General features: G+C 37.5%; 1 non-coding gene across 1 annotated transcript; it reads right to left on the reverse strand.

Moving 5' to 3' along the window:
• Positions 1–397: 397 nt before the first annotated feature.
• LOC128562899 (U6 spliceosomal RNA) lies at positions 398–505 on the reverse strand. Its single transcript, XR_008373597.1, has one exon. It is a non-coding gene; the product is annotated as a U6 spliceosomal RNA (small nuclear RNA).
• Positions 506–7903: the final 7398 nt, after the last annotated feature.

The raw sequence follows: 7903 nt of genomic DNA on the forward strand, positions 1-7903 counted from the left end.
TTTTTTTTTTGGTAGAGATAGAGTCTCACTTTATCACCCTCGGTAGAGTGCCATAGTGTCACACAGCTCACAGCAACCTCCAACTCCTGGGCTTAGGAATAGCTAAGTTTTACTCTATTCAGTATGATACTGGCTGTGGGTTTGTTGTAGGTGACTTCCATCAGTTTCAGAAATGTCACATCTATGTCTATTTTCTTAAGTGTTCTTGTCAGAAAAGAATGTTGAATTTTGTTGAATGCTTTTTCTGTATCTGTTGAGAAGAACGTGTGCTTTATTTTTGACTCTATTTATGTGGTGAATTACATTTATGGATTTATATATGTTGAACCAACTTTGCATCCCTGGGATAAAGCCCACCTGATTGTGATGTACAATTTTTTTTAATGTGTAGCTGTATAAAAATATGGAACGTTTCACAAATTTGCATGTCATCCTTGTGGCAGGAGCCATACTAATCACCTCTGTATCATTCCAATTTGAGTATATGTACTGCTAAATCAAGCACTTATTTGTTGAATTTTCATTATCATTTAACTCAAAATATTTTATAATTTTTCTTGTAATTCCTTCTTTGATCCATGAATTATTTAGAAATGTGTTGTTTAAATTCTCAATATTTTTTTCTAGATACATTATTATTACTGATTTTAATTTCATTCCATTGTGGCTGGAGGGCTTATTCCTTAACATTTAAATTTTTAAAAAATATGTGGAGTCATCAGTCAAGTATATGGTGCATGCAAGTGGCCATACTATGTGTGTTTGAGTGGGGAAAGGTTTATTCTGCATTTGTTGGATGTTGTATTCTATAGGTGTTAATTAGGTCAAGGTGATTCAGATCTTTTATGTTCTTACTGATTTTCATCTATGAGTTCTATCAATTATTAAGGGAACTGTGTTAAAATCATCAGCTATGATTGTGAATTTGTTTATTTCTCCCTTTAATTCTGGTAAGTTTTGCTTCATGTATCTTTAAGCTATATTACTTGGTACATACATATTTATAATTATTATGTCTTCCTGATGAATGATTACAAAATACCCTTCCTTATATATATTTTTTTTTCACTTTCTTATGTAGCTTTTATTAGGGAATATCGTATGGAATCATATATAGTCAAAAAGTCGTAAAATCATACTACAGTATCACACAAAATTAATGAATGTACTACCTTTTCATGGTTTAATCATTCTTTCTGAAACGAAAAAAAGTCAATATTGGTCTTTTTTTTGTCTTATTTTTATTACAAACATGCATGGAGAAAGCACTCTCAGTGCCTGCTCTAGCACTCAGCAAGGTGGGCATTTTTTCCCACAGCCTTATCAGATACCTGACATTGTCTTCTTTGAATTTCTGTGAATTCTGGGTCATCCTCACTTGCTGCTTCCACTTCATCAGCTGCTTAATGCACTTTTATGTTGGCCTTTACTTCAGTCAATATCGGGTGAAAATTGCTTCTCAGGCAGGTTCATTACAGGCTGCCATTTTCATTCATTGCAATAAAATACTCAGAATCTACTCCTTGGTATATGGACCATCCGATGCACCAAAACATCATCCTCATGGGTTGAGACAAATATCACTTTTGTGAATTTCTGGTCAACTTTATTTCAAGCAGAGCTGATCTGGAGGGCAGCATCCAGAGAATTACCTGATGGAGCAGATTAACTTGCTTCCCTCAGGGACCCCCAGATTTATGTTTTGGAAATGACCCCTTGCAGGACTTGGGCTTGGTAGTGTGTTTTAAATCCTTAGATGATGTCTTGGTCAAGAGGTTGGATTTTTGAAGTGGTGTTTGCAGGAAGAAATTTTATTGTTACATCTGTGAGATGATTTACTGGCAGGTGGCCGGCACAGTGAATCTGTGTGACTTTGCTGATTTAACAAATACCAAGGGCTTTAGTTTCTCTCCTGTTGAGCTAGTGCAAAGCAGAACTGTGAAATATTCTTTGGAAAGCTTTCCACTCTTTCATTCCTCACCCTTCATGACAAGGCTCCTATCAGGCATTGTCTTAAAAAAGAGTCCACGCTCTTCAGTATTAAAGATGTCATCATCTTTGAAGCCTATGGCCACATCTGGGAACTTTTTGACAAACTCTTCTATAACTTCTACCAGAACTTCATTGGCTTCACCACACAAGACTTTCTGGGAGAGCGTGTGCTGCAGTTCAATTTCTCAAACCAACAACTTGCTGCTTGGAAATTTACTACCCTCAATTCCTGCGCAAATGTTTTAGCAATTTCTTGAACCATTGGCCCAAAATGTGGGTGTTAACTGCCCTCATTTGTTTGAATAGCTTAATGTGGCTTCAATGACTTCATTGAGGGACGTTTTCCTCCCCTTCTGCTGTCTCTGCTTTCCTTACCATATCTCTGAAAGCACTCATGTTTAAATCTTTGGATGTTTCTTTTTTTTTTTTTTTTTAATTTTTTTATTAAATCATAACTGTATACAATGATATGATTATGGGGCATCATACACTCACTTCATAAACCATTTGACACATTTTTATCACAGTGGTTAACATAGCCTTTCCGGCGTTATCTCAGTTACTGTGCCAAAACATTTACATTCTACATTTACCAAGTTTCGCAAATACCCCTATAATATGCACCACAGGTGTGATCCCACCGATCCCCCTCCCTCTACCCACCCACCCCCTTTCCCACTTCCCCCTATTGTTAAGTTGTAGCTGGGTTATAGCTTTCATGTGAGAGTCCCAAATTAGTTTCATAGTAGGGCCGTGTACATTGGGTATTTTTTCTTCCATTCTTGGGATACTTTACTAAGAAGAATATGTTCCAGCTCCATCCATGTAAACATGAAAGAGGTAAAGTCTCCATCTTTCTTTAAGGCTGCATAGTATTCCATGGTATACATATACCACAATTTATTAATCCATTCGTGGATCGATGGACACTTGGGCTTTTTCCATGACTTAGCTATTATGAATTGGGCTGCAATAAACATTCTGGTACAAATATCTTTGTTATGTTGTGATTTTTGGTCTTCTGGGTATATGCCCAGCAGAGGAATTACAGGATTGAATGGCAGATCTATTTTTAGATCTCTGAGTGTTCTCCATATATCTTTCCAAAAGGAATGTATTAATTTGCATTCCCACCAGCAGTGCAGAAGTGTTCCCTTTTCTCCGCATCCACGCCAGCATCTCTGGTCTTGAGATTTTGTGATATAGGCTAGTCTCATTGGAGTTAGATGATATCTCAAAGTAGTTTTGATTTGCATTTCTCTGATGATTAAAGATGATGAGCATTTTTTCATATGTCTGAAGGCCTTGCGCCTGTCTTCTTCAGAGAAGTTTCTCTTCAAATCCCTTGCCCAGCCTGCGATGGGATCCCTTGTTTTTTTCTTGCTGATGCGTTTGAGTTCTCTGTGGATTCTGGTTATTAAACCTTTGTCAGAGTTATACCCTGCAAATATCTTCTCCCATTCTGAGGGCTGTCTGCTTGCTCTGCTTACTGTGTTCTTAGCTGTGCAGAAGCTTTTTAGTTTGATCAAGTCCCAGTAGTGTATTTTTGAAGCTGCTTCAATTGCCCGGGGGGTTCTCCTCATGAAATACTCACCCAGACCAATTTCTTCAAGGGTTTTCCCTGCATTCTCCTCTAGTATTTTTATAGTTTCATGTCTTAAGTTTAAATCTTTAATCCAATGAGAGTCTATCTTAGTTAATGGTGAAAGGTGTGGGTCCAATTTCAGTCTTCTGCAGGTTGCCAGCCAGTTCACCCAGCACCATTTGTTAAATGGGGAATCTTTTCCCCACTGAATGTTTTTAATTGGCTTGTCAAAAATCAAATAGCGGTAAGTAGCTGGATTCATCTCTTGGTTCTCTATTCTGTTCCAGATATCTACTTCTCTGTTTTTGTGCCAATATCATGCTGTTTTGATCACTATCGATTTGTAGTAAAGTCTGAGGTCTGGTAGTGTGATTCCTCCTGTTTTGTTTTTATTTCTGAGTAATGTCTTGGCTATTCGAGGTTTTTTCTGATTCCATATAAAACGAAGTAATGTTTTTTCAAGATCTTTAAAATATGACAGTGGAGCTTTAATAGGGAGTGCGTTGAAATTATATATTGCTTTGGGTAGTATGGACATTTTGATAATGTTGATTCTTCCTAGCCATGAGCATGGTATGTTTTTCCATTTGTTAACATTTTCAGCTATTTCTTTTCTTAGAGTTTCATAGTTCTCTTTATAGAGATCTTTCACGTCTTTTGTTAGGTAAATTCCCAAATATTTCATCTTCTTTGGCACTACTGTGAATGGGATAGAGTCCTTAACTGCTTTTTCAATTTGACTGTTGTTGGTGTATATAAAGGCCACCGATTTATGAATGTTGATTTTGTAACCTGAGACGCTGCTGTATTCCTTGATCACTTCTAGGAGTTTTGTAGTAGAGTCCCTAGTGTTTTCCAGATACACAATCATATCATCTGCGAAGAGCGAGAGCTTGATCTCTTCTGACCCTATATGGATACCCTTGATCGCCTTTTCTTCCCTAATTGCGGTGGCTAAAACTTCCATTACAATGTTGAAAAGCAATGGAGACAATGGGCAGCCTTGTCTGGTTCCTGATCTGAGTGGAAATGATTCCAATTTAACTCCATTCAATATGATATTGGCTGTGGGTTTGCTGTAGATAGCCTCTATCAGTTTAAGAAAAGTCCCTTCTAGACCAATTTTCTTGAGTGTTCTGATCATGAAGGGATGCTGGATATTATCAAAAGCTTTTTCTGCATCAATTGAGAGAATCATATGGTCTTTGTTTTTTAATTTGTTTATGTGCTGAATTACATTTATAGATTTATGTATATTGAACCAGCCTTGAGACCCTGGGATAAAACCAACTTGGTCATGATGTATAATTTGTTTGATGTGTTGTTGGATTCTGTTTGTTAGGATCTTGTTGAATATTTTTGCATCTATATTCATTAGTGATATTGGTCTATAATTTTCTTTTCTTGTTGGGTCTTTTCCTGGTTTGGGGATCAGGGTGATGTTTGCTTCATAGAACGTGTTGGGTAGTCTTCCTTCTTTTTCTACATTTTGGAACAGGTTGAGTAATATAGGTACTAATTCCTCTTTAAAGGTTTGGTAGAATTCTGACGTGAAACCATCTGGTCCTGGGCTTTTCTTTTTAGGGAGGTTTTGTATAGTTGATGCTATTTCTGAACTTGATATGGGTCTGTTCAACATTTCCACTTGATTCTGGTTAAGTCTTGGAAGGTGGCGTGCTTCCAAGTATTGGTCTATTTCCTTCAGATTTTCATATTTCTGAGAATAAAGTTTCTTGTAATATTCATTAAGGATTTTTTGGATTTCTGATGAGTCTGTGGTTATTTCGTCTTTGTTGTTTCTGATTGAAGATATTAGAGATTTTACTCTTTTTTTCCTGATTAGGTTGGCCAGAGGTTTATCTATTTTATTGACCTTTTCAAAAAACCAGCTTTTTGATTTATTGATCTGTTGTATTATTCTTTTGTTTTCAATTTCATTTAATTCTGCTCTAATTTTGGTTATTTCTTTTCTTCTACTGGGTTTGGGGTTGGAATGTTCTTCCTTTTCCAGTTGCGTGAGATGTCCCATTAAGTTGTTAACTTCCTCTCTTTCCGTTCTCTTGAGGAAGGCTTGCAGTGCTATAAATTTCCCTCTTAGAACTGCCTTTGCAGTGTCCCAGAGGTTCTGATAGTTTGTGTCTTCATTGTCATTTTGTTCCAAAAAATTGGTGATTTCTTTCTTAATCTCATCTCTGACCCAGCTATCATTCAGCATAAGGTTATTTAACTTCCATGTTTTTGTATGGGTATGCAGATTCCTGTTGTTACTCAATTCAAGTTTTATTCCATGATGGTCCGAGAAGATGCATGGAATAATTTCTATTCCTTTAAATTTACTGAGGTTAGACTTGTGACCTAAAATGTGATCAATTTTGGAGTAAGTTCCGTGGGCTGATGAGAAGAATGTGTATTCAGTTTTGTTGGGATGAAATGTTCTGTAGATGTCTGCTAAATCTAAATATTGGATGGTTAGGTTTAAATCTAAGATTTCTTTGCTCAGCTTCTTTCTGGAGGATCGATCCAACACTGCCAAGGGAGTGTTGAAATCTCCAACGATTATGGAGCTGGAGGAAATCAAGTTACTCATGTCTGTTAGAGTTTCTCTTATAAATTGAGGTGCATTCTGGTTGGGTGCATAGATATTAATAATTGAGATCTCGTCATATTGAGTATTACCCTTAACAAATATGAAGTGACCATTCTTGTCCTTCCTTACTTTTGATGGTTTAAAGCCTACTGTATCTGCAAATAAAATTGCAACACCTGCTTTTTTCTGATTACCATTTGCCTGAAATATGGATGACCATCCTTTCACCCTGAGTCTGTATTTGTCTTTTAAGTTGAGATGTGACTCTTGTATGCAACAAATATCTGGCTTGAGTTTTTGTATCCAGTCAGCTAACCTATGCCTCTTTAGAGGACAGTTTAAGCCATTCACATTGATGGAGAGTATTGATAAGTCTGGTGGAATTTTGGGTATCGAGTTTTTCAAAGGTCCAGTGGACATTTTTAATCCTTTCGCCAGTGTGGAAGTTGGAGTTTGATCCGAAGATTCTGAGTGAGTTTACTTTTGTGGTATAGGATTGGGTTGGTCATTGTGGAGGATAGGTCTGAGAACATCCTGAAGAGCTGGTTTACTTATGGCAAATTTTTTCAACATATGAATGTCATTGAAGTATTTAATTTCTCCATCATAGATGAAACTCAGTTTAGCTGGATACAAGATCCTGGGTTGAAAGTTTTTTTGCTTTAGGAGATTAAAAGTTGATGACCAGCCTCTTCTTGCTTGAAAAGTTTCAGCAGAGAGATCTGCAGTTATTCTAATATTCTTACCTTTGTACGTTATAGTTTTCTTTCGCCAGGCTGCTTTGAGAATCTTCTCTTTCATGTTAACTTTAGTGAAGCTAATTATGATATGTCTGGGAGATGGCTTATTGGGGTTGAATCGTGCTGGGGTTCTGAAGCTGTCTGCTATCTGAATTTCAGATTCTCTAGGCATGTCTGGAAAATTTTCTTTCATAATTTCATGTAGAAGGGCCTCTGTGTCCTTGGCAGCTACTTCATCAGTCTCCGAAATTCCTATAACCCTTATGTTGTTTTTTTTCGAATTATCTGAGAGCTCTCTGAGTGAGTGATCCGTTTTTGCTCTCCATTTCTCTTCCTCTTTGAGAGATTGGGAGCGTTCGAAGACTTTATCTTCAATGTCAGAAATCCTTTCTTCTGCTTGCTCCATTCTGTTACTGAGGGATTCTACTGTATTTTTCATATCTTTGAGGGCTGTAAGTTCTTGTTTCAGTGTGTCTAAGTCTTTGGTGGTTTTGTCTTTAAATTCGTTAAATTCTTGAGACAATTTTTGAATTTCTCCTCGAATTCCTAATTCCATTTTATTAATCTTGTCTGCAAACCAAATTCTGAATTCGACTTCTGACATCTCAGCCAGTTGTTTATGAATGGGATCTTCAATCACATCTGCCGTATCTTTTCTTGGGGGGGTTGATCTATTCTGGTTATTCATGTTACCAGAGTTTTTCCGCTGATTCCGCCCCATGGTTTACTCCCTTTGGTTTTTCCCCTGGGGTTTTATCGAGGGCCCGTACAGTGTTGTGGCCTGAGAAACTGGGGCCCTGTCTGGTGTGGTGGAGCAAAGTGGTTCTGTCTTGTTTTCAGCTGGTTTCTGTTCGATCCTATTGCAACTTCTACTCTGGCTTGAAGTCTCAGCTGTGTGGAAAAATCAGCAATTAAGTCACCCTGCCTGCCCACCTCTGGCCCCAGTTGGAAAAGGAGAATCAAACCTTCCTACAATCGCACACCCAGGGCACCGCCTGA

The sequence above is a fragment of the Nycticebus coucang genome, chromosome 12 (assembly GCF_027406575.1).
Source record: "Nycticebus coucang isolate mNycCou1 chromosome 12, mNycCou1.pri, whole genome shotgun sequence".
Classification (NCBI taxonomy): domain Eukaryota; kingdom Metazoa; phylum Chordata; class Mammalia; order Primates; family Lorisidae; genus Nycticebus; species Nycticebus coucang.